At 35.3% G+C, this 22,243-nt stretch overlaps 3 long non-coding RNA genes across 4 annotated transcripts; all 3 read left to right on the plus strand.

The window, feature by feature from the left end:
• The first annotated feature begins 1,050 nt into the window (after positions 1–1,050).
• LOC147656226 (uncharacterized) lies at positions 1,051–17,275 on the plus strand. 2 transcript variants are annotated; one of them, XR_015294830.1, is made up of 3 exons: positions 1,051–1,389; positions 16,518–16,822; positions 16,910–17,275. It is a non-coding gene; the product is annotated as an uncharacterized LOC147656226 (long non-coding RNA). The 2 variants fall into 2 exon arrangements; XR_015294831.1 differs by lacking the exon at positions 1,051–1,389 and adding an exon at positions 16,012–16,074 and having other exon boundaries at positions 16,910–17,248.
• Positions 14,354–15,184, plus strand: LOC147656227 (uncharacterized). The gene is made up of 3 exons (XR_015294832.1): positions 14,354–14,877; positions 14,970–15,039; positions 15,116–15,184. It is a non-coding gene; the product is annotated as an uncharacterized LOC147656227 (long non-coding RNA).
• A 326-nt stretch (positions 17,276–17,601) lies between the features above and the next one.
• On the plus strand, positions 17,602–21,970 carry LOC147656228 (uncharacterized). Its single transcript, XR_015294833.1, has 3 exons — positions 17,602–18,127; positions 18,250–18,333; positions 18,433–21,970. It is a non-coding gene; the product is annotated as an uncharacterized LOC147656228 (long non-coding RNA).
• The last annotated feature ends 273 nt before the right edge of the window (positions 21,971–22,243 follow it).

A 22,243-nucleotide genomic window follows, 5' to 3' on the forward strand; every position in this document is an offset into this window, starting at 1 on the left:
TTCTTACGTTAATTGTTGTATCGAATTGTTACGAAACTTGAAATAATTAACTCGATATATTAAAATTGTTGCGAGTTATTTTCTGCCCAATTTTGCGATAGTTAATAAAAGGAGATATAGATACGTTTTCTATGTGTCAAGTATCTTAGCTAATTTATTCGTTCCACATTTTCCTCTTCGTAGTCTAGTCTCTAAATTTATTCAATCAATCTATCATCTAATTAGTAAATTACAGTTATTACGCTTATCCGTACAATTTATCAAATCAGTTCAATTAAGTCATTATTATTATTATTATTACGTACAAAAAGGTGAAATAGTAATTCTAACTAATAAATTGTATACGTATCAGTTGCATCGAATAACTTCCACCAACTTCCATTCTCATCTATAGTCATTTATAGATTCTGCATATAAATACGTATCAAATACGTACAATACAGCTTCAAATTATATGATTTAAATTACTGTAACTAAACCATCATTATCTATCCAACTCTATTATTCTACTATTCATTCAACTATCGTATATCATCCTTGAAAAAATCTCATGAAAAGAAATACAATAACACTTCAAAATTCAATATCAATTATTAAATTACATCACAATCATACCAAATGTATGATTTAATTAGTCTTCGTCGGACCATTCTCTCCACAAAAATATATAATATAACGACTTGAAACCATCAAATTACTTCAACCATGCAAGCAACTCTTCGATAAGAAGAAATACGATAACACAATTTCAAACTATTATCGAATTATCACCGTTTAAATTAACTAAAAACCATTATTATCGTTCAAAAATTCTCGATAAGGAAAAAATTGCAATGACGCAACTTCCACCGGAAAATCGCAATTACAGAATCGCAGCGCGGAGAGAGAGAGAGAAAGAGAGAGAGAGAGAGAGGGAGAGGGAGAGAGAGAGAGAGAGAGAGAGAGACGTTTCGAGAGCCCCGATTTAATTAAACCGCTTACACAACGGTCGCTGGGAAATTGAAGCGGGAAGAAGAAGCGTGGAGGCAGCTGCGGGTCGCAATTATTTCTAGTTCCACATCCGACACACGCGTGACACCGTGTTGTCGTTGCTCGCTTCGGCTCGAGGGGTCACGCTCGAGCTCTCGCAACTCGGATGTGTATTACGTATATCTAGTTTATACGTTCTTTTTGCTCGCGTGTGTACGTTGGAAACACATCACTCGAGCGTCGCTTCTGCTGTTACGTGTACCAAGTTTGCCCGCTCTAAACGCTTCTTTCTACGCCGTTCGTCGAGAGAGAAATCGTCGTTGCGAGTTATAAAACGTCGTTCGATACTTTTGCGATGGATTAAGGCGAAGAGATGTTGGTGAACCTCGAAGGAATTGATATTGGATCGATCGGATTCCGGTGAGTGTCATTTTTCTCGTTACTTTTGAGGTTAGGTGTTCGATAGGAAAACTGCGAACAAATTGTGAATCGTTTTGTTGAGAGGTGGTCTCTGTGTGTTTATTTTTGTAGAATATATTGTTGTTGATATTTGAGATCGTGAGAAATGTCGAAGGTTTCGAATGTATATTGATCATGAGTATATATTTTCGTACGTGCGAATATTTGAAAATTGTTGAGGGAAAAGTTATTTTATTTAGAGTTAATTTTATCGTTCGAAAAAGTAGCATTTATTTGTAAGAAATGTTGAGAATAATATTTCGTAAGGGATAAAAGGTTTATCGAGTGTCATTTTTATTATTTCTTATTCTTATTTTTGAGGTTAAGAGAATTTAAGAAGAATGCAAGTATTTGAAAGTTACCGTGTTGAGAATTAATTTATAACTTTAGAAAGTTAATGTAGTACTTATTTGTAAGAAATATTGCTGGAAAAAAGTATTTGAGACAAATAAAATTCCTATGATATTGCAGATTTTGAATCTTAAGGGCTATTTCTTTTCTATTACCAACGTTAGGATATCGATATACTTTAAAGTAAAATTTTAATAAGAGAATTGTTGCGATTGTGAGAGATATTGTTTAAAATTTTACTGAATATCATTTCTTTTTCTTTGATATCTATTCATATTCTTACTTTCGCGATAAATTCTTTACCGGCGGGTGTGATACGTGCTCTTCGAATGTCAGACGAAATTTGTCGTGACAGAAAGTCGAACCAGTTTTATGCAATCTGATTTGCCATTGGAAACTGGAAATCTTGTTTTTCAAAAGTTTCCTCCATGATTTTCGAAGAAGATATCGTTTTATTTTTACAACGGTACTTTTTTCCACGCAGGGATATATGCTAGGATATTTTCTCAAGTTGAATCTATGTATACCTCCTAAAGAAGTTTTCTCTATAATCTTTCTAATCTTATAAATATTATATATTATATTATTAAATTGTAGAGAAAATTTATGTATGAAAACTGAAATTCTTTAATAACTTATTTATTTAAATTACAATTCTAAAAATAGTAAAAAAAACTCGAGTTTCATCTTGAAAATATCTATATAGTTAAGTTATCTATAATCGAATTATCTTAAATTATTTACTTAATTAATCTCTAAATTTCAAAATTCACCATCTTCATTGAACACCGATCAAGAAATTCCCTAGTCGAGTGCATATTTTACCACAATGTATTTATAATTGTTAATTCACGGTTAATTTATCGTCGATGGAAAAAAAAATATCGGCGCCATGATATTAAAGCGAGAGTGATGGAACGATTTCGAACGCATTATCGATAACCATTAACGCTAATTGCCCCGTGAATCGTTATTCTCTAAAGGGAAAAGTTTGATGGTCGTGGAACCGCTCGTAAAACCTGGTCGATACTCGGCTCGAGAATATTGCAAAATTAATTAAGAGCGTCGTATCGTGCACCCCGAATGCACTGCACGGATCGACATGGATCGCGATAATGGCGATAACAAGCGGTAATGTGTCGAATATATTATCGTTTTCTTTCGTAATTCTCGATCAGAACTCGGTAGAACTTAAATACGTGAAATGAGTTTCTCGAAATCTCTATTTAGTTGTATCTTTATCGTTAGAATAAGACATCGTTAGAATAAGAAGAATTCTTTATTTAATGAAAATTTAATGATTTGGAAATTTTTGTGAGGGATTAATTGTTAAATATTTTTTTTAGATTCGTTATTTTTTTTTTTTTGATAAATTATAATTTTGTTAATATAATTTTTTATAAATTAGGGAATCAAAAAAATATTATTTTTTATAATTATCGGACAGATACTATAAGTTAATTTCTATTTATATAAAATTCTAAATTTTTTCAATACTCGTATCGAACGAATATTTCGAAGGCAATAACAAATTCAAAGATAATGTCAAAATTTTATTTCTCAAATCATTCTAAGCTATCAAAAATATTTTTTCTCTATCAATTTCATTGATTGATTTGATGTGGGATATTGCATCGAATACATCGATCGCATGCGATCGTATCGAACGAATATTTCGAAGACGATAACAAATTCAAAGATAATGTCAAAATTTTATTTCTCAAATCATTTTAAGCTATCAAAAATATTTTTTCTCTATCAATTTCATTGATTGATTTCATGTGGGATATTGCATCGAATACATCGATCGTATGCGATCGTATCGAACGAATATTTCGAAAACAATAACAAATTCAAAGATAATGTCAAAATTTTATTTCTCAAATCATTCTAAGCTATCAAAAATATTTTTTCTCTATCAATTTCATTGATTGATTTCATGTGGGATATTGCATCGAATACATCGATCGTATATGATCGTATCGAACGAATATTTCGAAGACGATAACAAATTCAAAGATAATGTCAAAATTTTATTTCTCAAATCATTCTAAGCTATCAAAAATATTTTTTCTCTATCAGTTTTACCGATTGATTTCATCTTACAATATCATATCGAATATATGGATCATATATGATCGTATCGAACGAATATTTCGAAGGTAATAGTAAATTCAGAGGTAAAATTGAATTTCTCACATTATTCCAAGTAGCCAAAAATATTTTTCCCTCGATAGATTTCACGATCGTATCGGACAAATATTTTCGTACGACGGTATAACTTGTGGTGAATGTAGCAACATTTCGTAAAGTCACTTGTTGACTCCGCCATGGCGGAGTGGAGTGGCCCTATGACGAGTCACGGTCGCGGCTTGTTTCACGGACGCACGAACACATTTGTGCACGAGTGTGCAGCCATTTTACCACGACCTCGTACGCGCGCAGCTTCGCCTCATCGGCCCCACAATCTCCACTCTTGTAGCTTTTGTGACTAACGGTTAGCTCAAGAGGCGGCCATTCCTGAGCCGAATTCAATCCAGAGGAAACGATTGAAAGAACGTGTGTAATAGCTTTTTTTTCTCTTTTCAATTTTTATATAGAGTAAGTGAATAATATAAGTTATCTGTCACCGTATCTATTCTATTAAATTAAATTCAAATATATTTGTCGTTTAAGATATTTTAAAATCATTTTGAAAATTAAACAAGAATATCCTATTTTTAATAATTCTTATTGTTAAATTTTAATATCTTATTGTCGTAATTATCATTCTATTTGTCAAAATTCAGAAATATATTTATTTATAAAGGAAAATTAAATACGCTTAAACACACAGATGGAAATATCGCACCGATTTTACTTCAGATTGAATTCAAATTAAAAATCTTCCGCAAAAATATGTTCCACCGGTCCCAATCAAACTTCACTGAATCGGAACAAACAAAAAATCCAAAACAAACCGACGTATCCACTTCTTTCTCCCGTCGAAACAAAACCATCGAGACAACTATCATCAAAGGATTCCAAAATCACAAGTCCCCAATAGTGGAACGGCTTAATCCAGTCTCGTCTCATCTCCCGGACCAGTGATTTTTCCTGCGGTCGAAATCTCGCTTGGATATATATATATATATATATATCCAAGATAATCCTTAGCTCGAAGGGACCGATGAAGTCGAACTCGTTCAGCCATCGTGGTTAACGGTTAGAGGGAAAGAGGAATCGTTGGTTAGAGTTCACAATCCCGTGTTCCGGGTGGTGTGGCCATTCTCAGAGGCAGATCCTCTTCGGTCAGCGGCAGCAATTTCGTCGAAACTGTTTCGACTCTTTCGAAGCGGGCACCAGTGAGAAAGATGGAGAAAGGATAGGAGAGAGAAAGAGATGGTTAGAGGAGAGGGCAGATTTGACAATCGCGACGTACACACAGTGAAACGAAATTAGGTGGGCGTGCATTGGATGGGGGAAAGAGAGAGAGAGAGAGAGAGAAAAAAATAGAATACCCGTGGAGATTTCGCGTGTTCGTTATTTTGCATTGATAAATAATCTTATGCAAATGAGCACGAGTGCGGTGCCAGGTGATCTTCATTATATGATAATTTATACGTGTTTACGAGCCCCTGCCTTTTCCTTTTTTTACTGCGTTATGCTTTCGAAGATGGAACGTTTTTGAAATTGAAATTCATCCAATTATCGTAACGAGTATCCAACTTTAGATATTTTTATACGCTCCACAGTTAAATGCAAACAAATTGCATCTGTAATCTAATTGTAACAATATGTTATAATATGTTATAATATACTGGGCGTTAGTACAGCTAACAACCACGTAGCGCTGGTGTCGATCTCACTCAACCGTCACATCCTACGATTACACCGCAATGGAATCGAAACGAGTGTCTCGCGCGATCGTAATTGTAACGATAATTATTCCACTCTCGGTTAATTGTCATAAAAAAGTTAGTCGTTTGTTAATTAGCCATTGTCGAAGAGGAAAGAGAATCAACAATGGATCAGGAGAACGTTTTTCATTCGTGAAAGGAAGAAGAAACGAGACGGTGGCGTGTTCAAAAACCGTTTATTAAATGTAAACTGCTTACGGAATTCAACGTTCTCTTAACTGTTATCAACTAATAAAGTGTTGAACACACGCGATTCGTACCACCATTTCCTGACAGAGGGATTTACCAGAGGATTTTAGAAGAGGCTCGATACGACAAGTATTTATTCATCACATGCTTCAATTCCTTTCGTGAATAAGTATTCAATTTCGAATGGGATTTTATTCCGTTCGATATTACTTTCGTTAGAATCTCCAATCTATTTTATTTTTCAAGATGTTAACGGGATAATTTAAATCGAAGGAAGGTACAATTAATTCGTAATTCACGTAAAGCAACAAAATATATCTTGTGAAATCAAGCATTTCCGTTTGAACTCGCGAACGACGCGATATTCGAAGCTCGACGCTCCCTCCCCCGCCCGCGTCCCCGATTCCCCCCCTTGACATTCGAGCTTTTTCGAGGGACTGGCGGAAAGAGATCGACGATACCGACCGCGCTCCATCCGCTGTAAAATCTGCGCGCGGAGGCCGCCGCGAGGAGGAGGCGGCGATTTAAGTATCCATCTCTCTCGAATAGTCCGTAATTTAATGGACGATTACGCCACGATGCCGGCCCCTTAAACGGTCACAACTCGACGTGTAAACCGTTGTAAATCGTGGCCGGATGCTTTGAATACCGGCACCGGCCGCAACCAACAACACTTTTATTTCAATTTTACGCCTCGCGGAAACACGTTCTGAAACGCGTGTTCTTTCGGTAAAAAGGAAATCGATTACACTTCGTTCGTGGTAGTTAGAATCTTTTCCGAAAGATTTTTGATAAGTAGATTCTTTTTTTTTTTTTTATTCTTTCAGTTATTTTTATGATTTTATAGTCTTGGCTATGCGAAAATTGAACAAAGGTTGATGCCGAATATCGACCGAGTATCTTTTGATTACTGAATTATTTAGAGAATTTAAGATTAAACGAGGACAGATCGATCCTTCGTCCATTTTCATTCCAATCGGCGTGGTTATATATATATATATTTCAATCGATTCGAGGGATGGAACAATTGAGACAATTGCGGCCAAGTGCATCGAGTAGGGATGAAAATTGGCTCGGTTGAATCGTGAATCAGCGATTGGACATGGTTTATTCAATGAAGGCGCGACCATAAATCCCAGTTGAAAAAAAGTTGAATTTAAGGGGCGATCCTCTTTTTTCCTTCTTCTTTTTTTTTTTTTAATTTCGAGACGTGGCAAACGAAGGATAAATAGCGTAATTGGCGATAAATTACGTTGATACCGGGCTAGTTAATTAATTTCCTGCGATCATCATTGGCTGCACGCGATATTTGAAAGGACAAAGTAATTTTTTCCGATCGTGTATGAAACGAGATAAAATCGTTGGAAACGTCGATCGTTTTAAGCGATAATTTTTAATTTTTATTTTTTCTTGATTAAAGATTTCCAGTAGTATTAGTATTTCTATTAAGATAAATAAATACGTGTTATCCAAACATTTTTCATCTCTTATTTTTCAAGATTCATTCGAGGCTCTTTAATTTTTAAGTGAGATGTTAGAAAGCTCTAGAAAACTATTTTCACAACGGTACACAATTTTTTTAAAAATCACAGATTTTCACTTTCGTCAAAAAAAGCCTTATCAAGATGTTTTTGTTCAATTAATATTTATATTTCTTTAAAATATTTTAACAATGGATAACAGTTAGTCCTTGTACAAACGATTGTCTTGTACACGACTTTACACTCCATGAACGGATCAGGTAGAAACAAAAAAAAAAACGTCTACCTGGCGACTCGATTGTACCGGCTAATTAGGATCGTTAAGTGATCTGATAACGAGAGAGAGGTGGGCGTGTACATTGCAAAATAAGGTTAGAAAATTATCGAGATCTTTACATTCTATCTCATTCTATACATTTTAAATACGATTTTGGTTGGAGAATGGTTTTTACATTCTATCGAATGTGTCCCTCGTTTGAAAACTTTCAACAGTTTGAACGAGCTTCGAAATGGCGCGACGCCGGTTTACAAGAGACGTTCGAGTTCGCAGAAGAGTCGAGTATTCGATGTCGAGATTGTAAATGGCTGGAATCGATGGTAAGGAATTCGCGGTTCATTTGAAACGACTCCGCTTGTAAACGAGTTGCAAATGAACCTGCTCCTCGAGAGGGAGACAGCTGTTCGACTTCATTTCGAGAATTTCAATGCAAAGCAAAGATCACGAAGTATAGGAGAGATTGTATAAACTTATAAGTAGATATATCCAAGGACAACGAACCTTATTCTACGGAACGCGTAAAATTGATATTAGATAATCGTCAATAACACGAGTAAAAAAAATTGACACCTTAAACTTTAATATTTTTTGGTTAGGTTAGGTTAAACGCTGTTTTAGAATTTATAGTTTTGCAATTGTTACAAAAAACATATATTTTTCTTTGAAAATATAATCATAGTACACGGTACTTACGTATATTGAGGTGTAAATTCAATCTTAAACGATCTATTTCCGTTACAATCGGTAGTTTCTTCATTCATCGGGACGACAAAATGATTTATTGATCGAAAGGTTATGAAAAGAATTTATTTGCTCGATTAGAAATTTTATCGGGCGCTTGTAGCGTGTTATTGCTTTTATTATTAAAAAATTATCGAAATAATATCGCGTTACCGAATTGCAGGAATTCCAACAGAATTAGAATTCATTTCCCATGGAAACGTACGTACGCCATGCGCGCCGCAAAGGCATAAATTAACTGCGTTCCCATTGGAGATACGCGCATGCGCAGATGACAAGCTGCGCGTACCGCTTCGATCGAAACTGTCCCGATAAATCGAAATTTTAACGAAATGATCGACACGTTTCATTACAATAATTTTCTATATGACGTGTGATAATTGATTGGAATAAATAATACGTGAAACTTTTTTTATTAATCGCAAAAGTGGATAGAAGATTGTGCGAAATATTGTAATGGTGACAAAAAGTTCGGGAATCTCAGGAGAGATGGTTCAGACATACGACCTTGTAAAGATGTAAGCCTTTCTTTTCTGTTCGAGAAAAAAATATAAAGAATTTTTTCTCGTCAAGTAAAGAGATTTCAACGCTGGAGGTTATTCTTTGTTGTGGGAATGAACAGTTTACTCAAGGTCATCCAAGGGTTATATACCTCTTCCTTTTGCCGTTTTATCTATTCTTTCGCTTTGCCTTCTATTACCCGTTTTTTTAAGCCTCCCAAAAAAGCGAGAACATAATTTATAATTTGTTAAAAAAAGAACTGAAACTCGGCAATCAAAGCATTTAACTAATAAAATAAAACCCAATGGTAGAGAATTGACGTTTGAACATATCTATACATCGCGAAATGAAAAACTATGTACAAAAATTATTTATTAAACAATATTAAGTCGATTATATTTTTTTGAAGTCATATTTCTTTCCGTTATACCATTTTTAATACATTTCGTACTCTCTTCTTAAAATAAATTCCATTTCTTTTCCTGTTATAACACTTTTTATTTTGATATTAGATCACGTCCAGGCTAGATTAAATAAAATTATTCTACATTGCTCAATTATAAAGGAAACGTACCTATTCCATGATTTTTGTGGATATTCAGCATTCAGATATATTCGTTCGTAACCGACCACCGTGTTCCCGCGTTATTATCACGGCCGCCAAATTTCATTGGCCGCATGTGTGCACGCGGCATTCAAATTGAGCGGCACTGCAAACGCTTATGGCAATTCGTCGGATGATTTAGCACGCATCACGACTGATTCCACGAATCGAGGCTACCCTTAGGGCGTTTCAAGTGGAAACGTCGTAAAACCGCGTTCGGTCTCTATATATCGGCCAACCGCATTCCCATTCCAGAAACGTGTGAGTCAAGCGCCGCGACGCTTGGCGTCGTAAATAACATTCCCAACAATTAGCGCACGCGACAAGGGGGCGTGTAGATCGCAAAAGGAGTGGCTGCGAGTCTCTTCTCCTAGACTCGAATATACAGGGTGTCCCATTATTCCTAGCCTTACAAATATGATTCTTTTACATTTTAATTATTATTATTATTATTACATATAATCAGAAGATAAAATATTCGCTGGTTCGAGATCGATGATTTTTTTTTGAAGTGATAGTAATTTTTGCAATTTTTCAAACTCGATTTTCTCGAATGAATTAATGAATTTTTAAAAAATTATCCAACTTGATTTATCGGGAAACGAGGTAATTTTTATTTTCGAAAATTTGAGGGACACTCTATGTAGAATAAGGAACGATTGTACCCCTGATTCTCGCAATGGCCCCGACTCACTCTCCACCCACACAGTTAATTCGATCGTTCGCTACCCCAAATCGTTTCACCACCCTCTCTGCAATCGTCCAGGAATTAATCCTATTACGGGAGTATTTTTATTGGACGGATTACGAAACGATCCTCCCTGCAATGGTCGTGTAAATTTTAAGAGCTTCACGACAGAGCTTTGCGACACTTTTGTTGAATGGCGTTAATGGCGGAGAAATGAAGAGTTAGAGAGTTTTTTTTGTAGACACAATTTTTATTTTCTTCTTCTTCCTCTTCTTCTTCTTTATCTAATTGATGAAATTTTTCACAAATTTATTTAATTCGTGATACTATCGTAATATCGATGTATTAATTGAAATTTTTATTCGCCATAATCTCTCATTTCATATAAATTTATTACAAATTCAGATGCATAAAAATATCGAATTAAGTATTCTATCACGTTAAAGTAATCGATAAATTAATCGAAACAAGTTTAAATCGCAATTCTTCGTTTTCCACGCTCACGAGTTCATCGATCGATATAATTAAATTGCTCGATATTCTTCCGCCTTTTTCAAATTCCATCATTTCATTGGAACGTGAATTGAAGTAAATTGAGAGAAGTGGAAGAAGAGAACTTCACACGCTGGACCGCCCATTGCTGGCTTATCATTCGGCGCATAAGTAAAAGAAAAAAAAAAGAGAATCGGAAATATAATAAAAATTCGAAGCGAAAATCCTTGGCGAGTATTATAACGTTCGAATATACGCACACGTCGGTTTCCAATCTTTATCAAAGGATGGCTGGCTATCCTTCTATCCTTTCCAATGCAAAGAACTCGAAGGAGAAAGATAAGAGAGAGCGAGAGAGTATCCCTTGGTTGGTGTGGCGAAAGAATGCTACGCGCCTATCCTTCTCTCCGACCGAGGCGAATAGTTCTCCATTTATGTTCCACATTTATTGTTATTGGCCTGCAGTTATCGTGACCAAGTATATTGAGTTGAAATTGCGCATGCGCGTAATATATATATATATACGTGTTTTCGCTCGAACGAATTTTCACGAAGTTTCGTGATGGCATCATCGAGAGTTCGAGTTTTATAAATCCAAAAAAGTTAAATTCGATTCAAATAGGAAATGTAGAAACGTTCCATCGTGACGAGCACAGTACAAAATTATCTTCCGTTTGCATCGTGAATCTTGTTCAATATTGTTCGCGATATGTTCATTCCTATCACTGATGTTCGATAGGATGAAAATTTATTATTATCCGGATTAAAAATCGTGACATTTTTTTTTTTTTTTCTTTTCATTACATTGCGAGATGGGAATACCTGGAAGGCATGGATTTTTAGATCAAGTGGTCTTTTGGTGTACAATAGAGAAAGAATCGAGTCTTTGTCGGTGAGTCCTTTGGCTCTCGCATTCCATTTGGTATTAAGGTCGCGATTTTCGTTCGAATCTCGACTTGGAATCTCAATTCCACTTTTTTTCTCGGTTCCCTTTCGCGTCGACTGCAAATGAAACGTGAATAAAGTTTTGGCGCGGTTATAGCGGCTACGAATAGCATATTTGCATATTATTGAATTTAATATTGGTGGTGATATGAAAGAAATGCATCACTAGAAATAATTTAATTCGTTTTTGAATACACAATTCGAATAATCGATTAATATTATACCCTCTAATAATAAAATCGTAATTTAAAAATCGCAATCTATTATGAATATTTATAATTGTTAGCTATCTATCGGTCGTAGTTGCAGACAGTTTATGGAATCACAGTTGAAATATTAGTTATTATAAAACTAGGAGTCGAGACGCGATACAGCTTATTTCTTATTTAAATCGTCACCCCTGGTTCGTAATCATACCTTCGGCCTAACTCGAATTTGACTGACGCTTTAAAAGAGGGAACGAACGTTGCTCCTGCTACTTTCTATTCCACCTTCAATCTCGAGTTTTCCTCGTAGTTTCTCGCCTCCCTTTAATTTTCAACCCTTCGTAAGCACCTTGAATTTCTTTCGACAATATCTCTAGCAACTCGCCATAACTGCGATAAATTTACGAAAAACTTGGTTTAAGTTTGATAAAATTACGAAAAATTTAGCAAAAGTTTAAGCTTGTTCGACTATGTTATGCTATTTATTTTTGCCTGTTAATAAACGATTGGTATAAAATAATTGAGAAGATTTGAGAAGAATTGAGAAAAACAAATTAATATATTATAAGTAGACTACTCATATTTATGCAAATTGAAATTTTCATGAACCCAGTTATAAAAATGGAATTTGAATAATAATAATCAAAACTCATATACGTATATAATGCACATTTTATTTTAAATATTTTACATACGATGTGCATTTAAATTTTCTATGAATATATAATCACATATTCTCAATTCATTTCTAATAAACAATGGTATAATAATATTTTCTGTAGCCAGAGTAGCTCATAAAAAAAAAAATCTCGAACGTTTCAACTTGTATCATGCAGCCAAAGAATGAGAAATCAATCGCCGAATTTTCTCCTACGAGTCTCCGAGATTCTTTCAAACGTCGTTTTCCTCTCGCCATTACCGTACTTACTCGCAGCACGGCCAAATTAGTGGAACGAAGAGGTACAGAAAACGAAAAGAAGAGGAACGGAGAGACGATCAACGCGCCGCATACCGGTATAGCCAGCAACCAGCAGCCGAGTATCATCGGACCGGCTACGCTCGAGTTTCTTAATGTAATTTTCCTTTTTTGCCTCCATTCGCTTTACGATCGAAACTTTTGCCCTCTTCCACCTCCTCTCCCTCGCTCGTGTTCCTGTCGTCCCATCCCTTTGCCTTCCACCTCCCTCCACTTCCTTTCTTCTTCTTCCTCGACTCGTTCTCCCGCCTCTTCGTGGTCCACCTTCGCGCGCCCCATCCCTTCCCTCGTTTCCTTTTCGTCTGCTCGAACGAGCCGTTCGAGCACGAGTTTGCGAACTTTCGTGATTCTATATTACGCGTTGGCCCCCTGTCTTATGCTTTCCTCTTGCGTCGTTTCCTTCCTCGAATCTCGGTCCGCAGACTGGCCGTAATTATGCATCCAAGTTGGAAGCCCGATTAAACGATATTTTAGATAGGAAGTGGGAAAGAATGCCTCTATCGAATTGTTTCCTTGCATTTTTAAGGCCGGTCTACACTGGCCGATCGTGTTCTCATGAATAAGATAAATTGAAATAAAGTGAAGTAGAGTGATAACGAATAATAAATTGTCTACGGATAATTTGCAGGTAATTAAAATCCTTAATTAGATATATAATGGTATAATAGATCTAAAGAATAGACAAATAGATTTGTAATTAGATCTGGGAAATAAAACTAGAGAAAGAAAGAAAGCCGTGCAGCCATCTTTGTATTGGTGGTGCACTCTATAGAGAAGTTTAGTTATTAGCAACTGACATGTTTTATGGAAGTTTATACTTTTCGTTGAAATTTGGTTTCATCTTTAATTTTAACACAGTGAAAACAGATTATTCTTTAAATCTATGATTGTGTATTGACCTAAATTTTGCCGAAGTATATCAGGTTATACGTAAACGTGCGTGTGATACATTGTTGAAAAATACGAAGAGTAGATCGATCCTTAATTTACGATGCGTTTGTTGAATACGTTCATGTTTGATCGAAATAACAGAAATGTGAGTTCACGCTGATTTTATTTAGGATCTTTCGTAGTGGATCGAGATTTTAAATCTAGTGGATCATCGAAGATTAAACGAAATTGTGAATTGAAATGTCGAAACTGGTTCGTGTATATTTATGGAATCGGTTCGGGAAATTTTACGAGTCAGGAACTGTTATAAATACAACATTAATACAAGGTTCATTAAATGACGTCATTTAATGGCGCATATGGCTATTTTAGTAATGCACAAATGAATAATTCTTGACGAGTTGTTCTTCTTCGAGCAAACTTATTTTTTACACCGACACAAAAAAGATTTGATTTCATTTAGAAATGAAATTTTATTATTCCTACTAATTTGACAATTTTTAAATCAAATTACTTCAAATACATACTTATACGCATCGATATCTTTAACGGTAAGAATTTCTGCAATTTAATACTCTATTAATTAACACCTGCGATCTGTGTACTTCACTTTATCATATCCTCAACGATTTGAAATCGAAGTTCTATTTACCAGAAGTAACCAATCCCCATGGAAGAAATCGACTGTAATCTCGATGCAATTGCGTATATTTACATATACTACGATTTCTTGCGAGAAGAAAGAAAAATATCACGGTGGATCGACATGAAATTAAAATCAACGAAATACTAACAGACGACGATCCTATCGAGCGCGTTTCACAAGGTTATCGACGGAGAAGAAGGTATGAAGATAGCAAAGGAAGAAAGGGAAAAGCCGCGGCTTCTCGCGCGGCCACTTAAACATCCAGGCGGTAGAGAATTTACGTATCGAGGAGTAGAATGCGAGAAAAAGGGTGGAGGGAAGGTGCCACGGGAAGAAAGAGACGCAGGATGGTCTGCATATAAAGTGGACACGAAATGAAGCGGGTTACGTTGCTCGGCTGGTATAGAAGCATATGCCTCTCTCCTCCATCCGTGAAGTTCGCCTCGCCTTTTTACTCGGTGTACATTTCGTTTACATAGGATCCACGTGCAAGCGGGCGTGCAAATGCGAATATACGCTATGGAACGTGTACATGCTCGGCCGTGTGTGCACAATGTACAGGGTGAGTCATGTACAGTTGCTTTTTTTCTTTTATGATATAATTCTTTTTTTTATATTACACAATTTATAATTCGAAGTGCAACGCATTTTCAGGAGGCGTTAAAAAGATAAAAAAATTCTTTCTTTTAAAATGGAACCGTATACCCGTGTAAGGATATTATAGGTATATTAATGGTTTTTTTTTTTTTTATTTGGCTGTCATTGAATCCAATAAAGAATACTTGATTATATTTTTGTAGATAAACGGTTACGAAAGTTACGAAGAAAAAGAAACAGTGTGTTTGCGTATCAATGAAAAATTCTGTAAAAAAAAGTTGAATCAAAATTGTTATATAAAATAATTCGGCTCTTTTGTAGCAGAATGTAAAGAAAGTTCTTCAGGTAAATATTATTGATTTTTAGATTATTTAGATTTAGATTTAAACGAAAAAGCGCATCGGTACCTGCAATAATCTCGAAAAGAATAGCTTGTACACAACATTTCACATGACTCACCCTGTATACAGAGAGGAGTGTAAGAAAAAAAGTGGCCGTATTCCGTGCACCGTGTTGGTGGGCAAGGATAGAAGAGAGAGAACAGAATCCACGTAAAGGCAGGGCATCCACCACCACCACCATCCAGCAACAAGAAAGGAAGAAAGAGGGACAGAAAGAAGATCGAGGCTTGGTTAAAAGCGCGCAGGGTGCTCGCAATGGCCGACGATTTTCAACTTTTGCTATCGCCTAGCCGAGAATGGAAAATGGAGAATCCCAACGCTGGATACATATATACATATATATATATATATATCTACACTGAACTCATTTACTTTGAAAGTTTCTCGAGAGCCTCCCTGCATCTCTTTTCACCCGCGTTTACTGTTTTCTCTATCTTCTTTTCATCCTGGCGTACCCGTTACCTTCGAAGAGATATTGTGGATCGAGCGTGAAACGCACTCCTGCCAATTATCGATGGAGATTTCATGGATTTTGCGAATTAAAGGATTACATCGCGATCGATTCGAGGAGAAGAATGCAAGATCGAAATGGTTCCTTTTTTTTTTTAATTTATTAAGTTTCACGTATCTTTGATCGGATATCTGTTTTAATTCTTTTTTTTTTTTTTTAGCTCGTATATAAAATCTCTTCGATGATTATTGGAATATTTTAAAAAAAGATTCAAGGAAATTAATTATTCTTATTCTTTTTTTATTTAAATGTAAGAATTTATTAAGAAAGTGATGCCGAGTTTATTTTTTGGGAAAAAAATCGAGGGAATAATTTGCGTATAATTTACGGTTTGCATTTTGAGACGAACTTGCATCATTAATTTTGAAAATAATGCACGTTTATCTTTTCAAAATCTAATAAATATTTGATAAATTCAAGAAATATAGAAAATTTGATCCAATATGCTCGGAATAGATGTATAATTATTGTGGATCAAGCAACAATATTTTTTTATAATAAACTTCATAAAAAGATAGATAAATTTAACGAATTAACATTATTATTCAATTAATGGATACGTATATTATTTTCTCTCCAAAAGAAAAAACACTCCATCAAGAGTGAAAAAAGGCACATGTCACTTGATGAACTTTTCTCTTCCATCCATCTCAAATGTTTCTTCCCAAAAGTTGCTCTTTTTTTTTTTTCCAGATGAATTCCCTTGATCCACTCTCCGCAACGTCACTTTAATTCCATATACGACCACCATCGTTCAAACTTCATTCAAACTCCTCCAACCAGGTACATTCAAAATATATTTCCATAAAATTAAAGAGAGAGAGAGAGAGAGAAGCTAATCTTCATACCAAAGAAAAAAGAAAAAAATGTTCAACTCGAATTGACCGAAAGGATCAAGTCTTAAGGGCTTAAGGAAGATTTGGTGGAAGAAAAAGTATAGGTAGCCAACTATAAATCAGGCCCATGGAAGGATTACGTGAACGTTGTTGGCAATGATGGTGCGTACCCCGCCGAATTCCGGTCAGTAAATGTCATCGTAAAAATATAATCGCGCTAATGATAAGCAAATGGATAACAAAACGCAGGTACGTGGAGGCTAACGATCGTCAAAAGTCAGGAAGCTCGGTCGTAAATTCGTCTAAGACATTTATAGACGGACACCTCGCGGCCGGAAATTCTTCCTAGACCTCTGGCTGAGCCTTTTGCAACCAGACCTAACCTAATCTCACAAGTGATCGTTAATTTCGACAACAGAGTTTCTCGAGCTGTGTAAGAATTGGATCGTAACGTCCAGACCTGTCTCGTTAATTGTTAGAACGATTTATCGAGCTGGTTGGACAATGGTAAAATTGTACCAAAGGTTACTTGGCTGCGATCCAAATACTGGCTAAGAGCTAGCTGTTTTGGAACGTACTAACTTTCACATGCTTATTTCGTTCAAAAAAAAAAAATGTACTCTTCTAAGAGTATTGTTTTTCAATTATAAATTATTTAATCAACGTTTATATATTTACCTTTTTTCTTTTTTTTTTTTTTCATATGAAAATTAGAAATAAAATGTTTCTTATTTTTCCTTGTGAAACTTAAAAATTATAACGCTGAAGAATATGATGAAAAGAATGGTACAATTCTATTTCTAGTTTTTTTGTCAATAAATTTTTATCAACGGTTCATTCAATTTTCACGATTACCAGTAAAATATTATATTAGCCATTATATTCCTTTTTATTAATTTATTCAAGAAATTTTACTCTTCAACTATTTCAATTGCAGGGTTTTTTTTTTTTTTTTTTTTTTTTTTTTTTCATTTAAAGAGGAAAAGAAGAGCGCAGAGTTTGAAACCGATTTGAAAATTTTCTTTGGAATTCAGCTCGAATCTACCTCGAATTTCAGAGGACGAACGGTAGCCCACAGCATGGTATCGAAACGATATCGAAACCCATTCACGTATAGTTTCTCTCACGGGATCGGGGGCTTTCCATCAGTCCCACGCGGGCACCGATGCAAATCGTAGCACGAACGGTGCAAGGAAGATGATACAAAGTGGCCGTAAAAATTCCTATCGCACTCGAGAGATAATGGAGGGTTGTATATCCAAGGCAAAATCGATCTCCCTCCCGAGAATTGAATTCTTGAACCAAGATTCCGCCATATTATTCGTATATACACGGATATTCGTATTTTGAAAATCGAAATCTAAAATCGAAGTAAGAAAGGAGAGAGGAATAAAGTTAACTTGAAAAATTTCTTTTATTATCTAAAAGAGAGAGAATAACACCTCAAGTTGTATCTTCTTGACTTATGTAAGTACTTACAATTAGAAATTATTTTTATATTGTGTATTCCTTGAAAAATTACTAGTAGAATTTGTTATAAGATTAATTTTATTTTTTCAATTGCATATATAAAAAAATATATATTACAGAATGTAACACATTCAAATTGACAATTACTTTTATTATAAAAGAGAATACACTTGTACACCTCGAGTTGTATCTTCTTGACTTATGTAAGTACTTACAATTAGAAATTATTTTTATATTGTGTATTCCTTGAAAAATTACCACTTTATTTTTTCAATTACATATATAAAAAATATATATTACAGAACGTAACACATCGAAATTTAAAAATGATTGTGATTAAGAATACTCATGAATGAAATTAATATCGATTGGACAAAGAAATGATCGATTGTTAAAATTGCAAAATGAAGGAAGAAAAAAGGATGAGAAAGGAATTTTTTTTCTCAGAAATTCTCGAATTGTTTAAATTGTGATCGCAATGGAACGTAAGGCATGCCATCGATCTTCCTGAAGACACGGATCGATCAAACGAGCTCTACCAATGGCCGTGAAAGGGCGACACGCGATACGAATTCGTAAACTTGTTCCTATACTTTCCTACTCTTCGTAGCCTTTGCTCGTGGTTAATTAGCAAACCAAATTGTAACTTTTGCCGAGAATTGTCGCTCCTCCCCAGCGAAAATCCCACTTTTATCACTCTAACCGCGTTCTAAGTGTAAATTATGAAATCCTAGATCTAAGATTCTCCTCTTCTGTGAGCATAAACCTTCCGTCCGCTTATAGAATTTCTAATTCGTCGTGATTTGATGAGAAACTAATTTCAGAAACTTCGAAACCTTCCAAGTTGCAGAATTTTGTATTGGAAATTATTTATAATCTTATTTTCATGCATATATTATGTGCACAAGTTTGTAAGTTAATAGTTCTGAATATCAAGATATTTAATTTCATAACTGTTATTAAAGGATGAAATTTTAAATTAAACAAATGACATATTTTAATCAAACATTAGCTGTTAGTAAATTCAGTAAACTTTTCAATCCATACGAGTTAATTAGAACTTGATTCTGAAGTTTCTAAAAACACCTTCTGATCGAAACAAGTGATTTTCCAAGTTTCTGGAATAAATTTATTTACACCATTACACGATTCACCAATTTTCCAAAAATTACAATCGAAGCAAGAAAAAAAATCATAATCCACGGTAAAATTCAGTTGCTCGAACGAGCTGTCTACCCTTCACTATCGAGGGGTGAGAATATGCACGTTCGCGGGGAGGAGCGCGGATCTCTTTGCCATCAGATTGCTATGAACTAATTTAGCCCCCTATCCAATCTTCACGGATCTCGTCTCGTGCATTCCGCGCCGTTTTTAGATTTAACCTACCCAAATATGTAAATTGCAGCCGGGGCATAGCTGCCGAGGAAGATTCCTCGAGGAGAATGGCCGATTCGAAGAGGGAGTGGGGTGCATAATCCTCGCCCATGGGAGATTGTGGGCGGCCGAAATGAAAGAGCAAAAAGGATCCTCGCTCGAGGAGTGTACGCGGCGGAGAACGAGAATACACGTGGGATAGAGGAGGAGAGAGGAGGCAGCGCGAATTGGAAGTGGAAGAAAGATGGAGAGGAGAGGAACGAGAGAGGATCCATTTGGTCTCGCATCGAATGCACACGTGCGTAACGGTGTTCCACGATCAAGGAAAGTCGAGGAAAATGAGAAGTTGTGACTGTTCGGAATCCTGGAATCAACGTGACTATTGTATTCGAATTTTCTTTATGGATGGGATATGGAAAGCTTTGAATTCTTTATTGTGAGGATTGTGATAGAAAGTGAGATTTAGGAGTTCGAACTAAAAAGAAGAAAGGATGTGCTAGGAGGAAATTGTAAAAAAATTGGAACGGAAAAGATAGTTTTGATGGGCAATTGAGATTAAATCGTATCCCTGTTTAATTTAAAAAATATGAACTATTTAACCATTGACCGATCGTAAGACGCTTGTTATAAGCCTGTTTCTACAATCTTTCATCAAATACTTGTAACAGATTGTAATCGATACTAGAACAGTGTAAATACTCGATTGAATTGATATGCAATAGGACAAAAGGCTATAAATACTCGAGTGTTTCACTATGCAATAATTTTTGCGATGATGTTTTTCTTTTCTTTTTTAAAATTTACACAAAACAGATATTGAATTCGAGATTATACAAATGGTGAAAGTGGCTCGGTGGATCCTTGGCGGGATCTCTCGAAAAAAAGAGGCGAGAATATATTGCAGAACGTCCGCTTAAATCGCGCTTTTAACGCACTCGGAGAGAGATCACGGTGTACACACACGGTTGAACTTTCGACCCACAAACTGTTTGCGACGATGATTTATGCGTAAGTTATGGTTTGTGAGCGAGTAAAATCGCCGATTATACAGGCCTACGCGTAGGAATCCGCGTCATCCTGATGAAAACTTTAATAAAGCGGCTTAATAAATTAACCTTTTATATCCAGCACGAATTCGGTAACACGTAAGTGGGTAATGCGTACATATCGATTGCGTCACGTTTATACGTTCGAATATTACGTCGGATTTGTGTGAAATACGAACTGAAGCTGCTTTTACATTACGGTGTAGTGTTCAAGGAGTGAGTAGTTAATTTACTGTTATTCGCGATATGATTTAGTTCTTTTGTGTGGATTTTCAAGTGAAAACATTCGAAAAAAGTACAATTAGATTTAGGCTAAGGAAAAGAGGTTCGTGAGAATAGAAATTAGGCGTAAAAAAAATCTTTTAACTATAGATAAATCTAAATTCGTAAGTTTTCGTAAATCAAGTTAACAAATACGATGGTGTTTGATTAACTGTCGCGTTTCTATCCGTTTTAAGCGTCGTGAGTAAAATCGAGAAAGAAGTTACCTAAAATCTTTGGAAAATCTATTTTCTTTGATAATTGATATCTTTTTTAAATATAACATAAATTAAGTCGATTTATATTAATTCGATATATATCAAAGATATTAACACAATGATATAAACGTCATGCGGATTTTCTATTCCATAATGATGATACGTCATGAATTTTTCCAAAAAATATGGGAAATAGAAAAATTTTTCACGTATCCTTTCGTATACGTGTTAGCACGTACAATATTTTCGTTTTTCTAATTATTTTTTAAATTCATCAAGTGAAGCATACTTCGATTTTGTTGTCGCACCGAATGTGTTAAACTCGGTCGATAAGGGTGTGAAAGCGTAAATACGCGTCGTTCCTCTGCGCATAATTCCAACGATGTTCGTGTGCTCGATCGTTATTCCAGTTTTCGACCATTCGTATCGAAGACAGCCTCCTAGATATTCCCAGAGCGGTAGGAAAGACGATTTTATCCCCTATAATCCCGAGAGGGGTACGGTAATATACCAGTAATATGGGCGCCATACGATGGCCGATTAAGGAACGTAGACGGTGGGCGAGAAATTAAGAAGTCCGGTATCCAGAAGAGAGTCAAGACGTTTCAGGTTATTAAATGAAATCGCGAAGGAATGTATATAAGTATCTAAACGTTTTTTGCGGACAGGGGGTATAACCTGTTCCTTTCCGGATTCCCTTCGGCCGATAATTAAGTAACGGATAAAAATCAATATTAAAATCGCGTGTCCGCGTCTAAGATACCGGTTCTACATCGTCACTACTAATATTTTAGCAACTTTATCATAGCTACGCTACAGCTACAGTTGGATTTGTTTTCTGATTTTTGCGTTGCGTTGAGTTTTCTTTCTCTTAGTTTTCTTTCATTGAAATTGAATGTTATTGGAATAAATTATTATTTTATTTTTCCCATTCCTTAAAATTCATTTTATCTTGAATAATATTTGAAAAACAAATTATTTTAACATTTCTTACTTTATTTAATACTTGGTTATTGATATGATAATATTCGGATAATTGTAGAATAGTGATCGGAACGTGTCGGTTATTCGAGGAGATTTCTAAGGCACATGCGTGTCTCAAGAATTAGTGGGGATAACTCTAGGAGTGGGGAGAAAATGCGACAGTTAAGAAGGAACTACTGTGTGTCGCTTTATTTTTCATGAAAATAAAAATAAACCGATTTTTCAAGTAT

This window comes from Apis florea, unplaced genomic scaffold (assembly GCF_048593485.1).
Source record: "Apis florea isolate Af1SG1 unplaced genomic scaffold, ASM4859348v1 contig_37_pilon, whole genome shotgun sequence".
In the NCBI taxonomy this organism is placed as follows: Eukaryota; Metazoa; Arthropoda; class Insecta; order Hymenoptera; family Apidae; genus Apis; species Apis florea.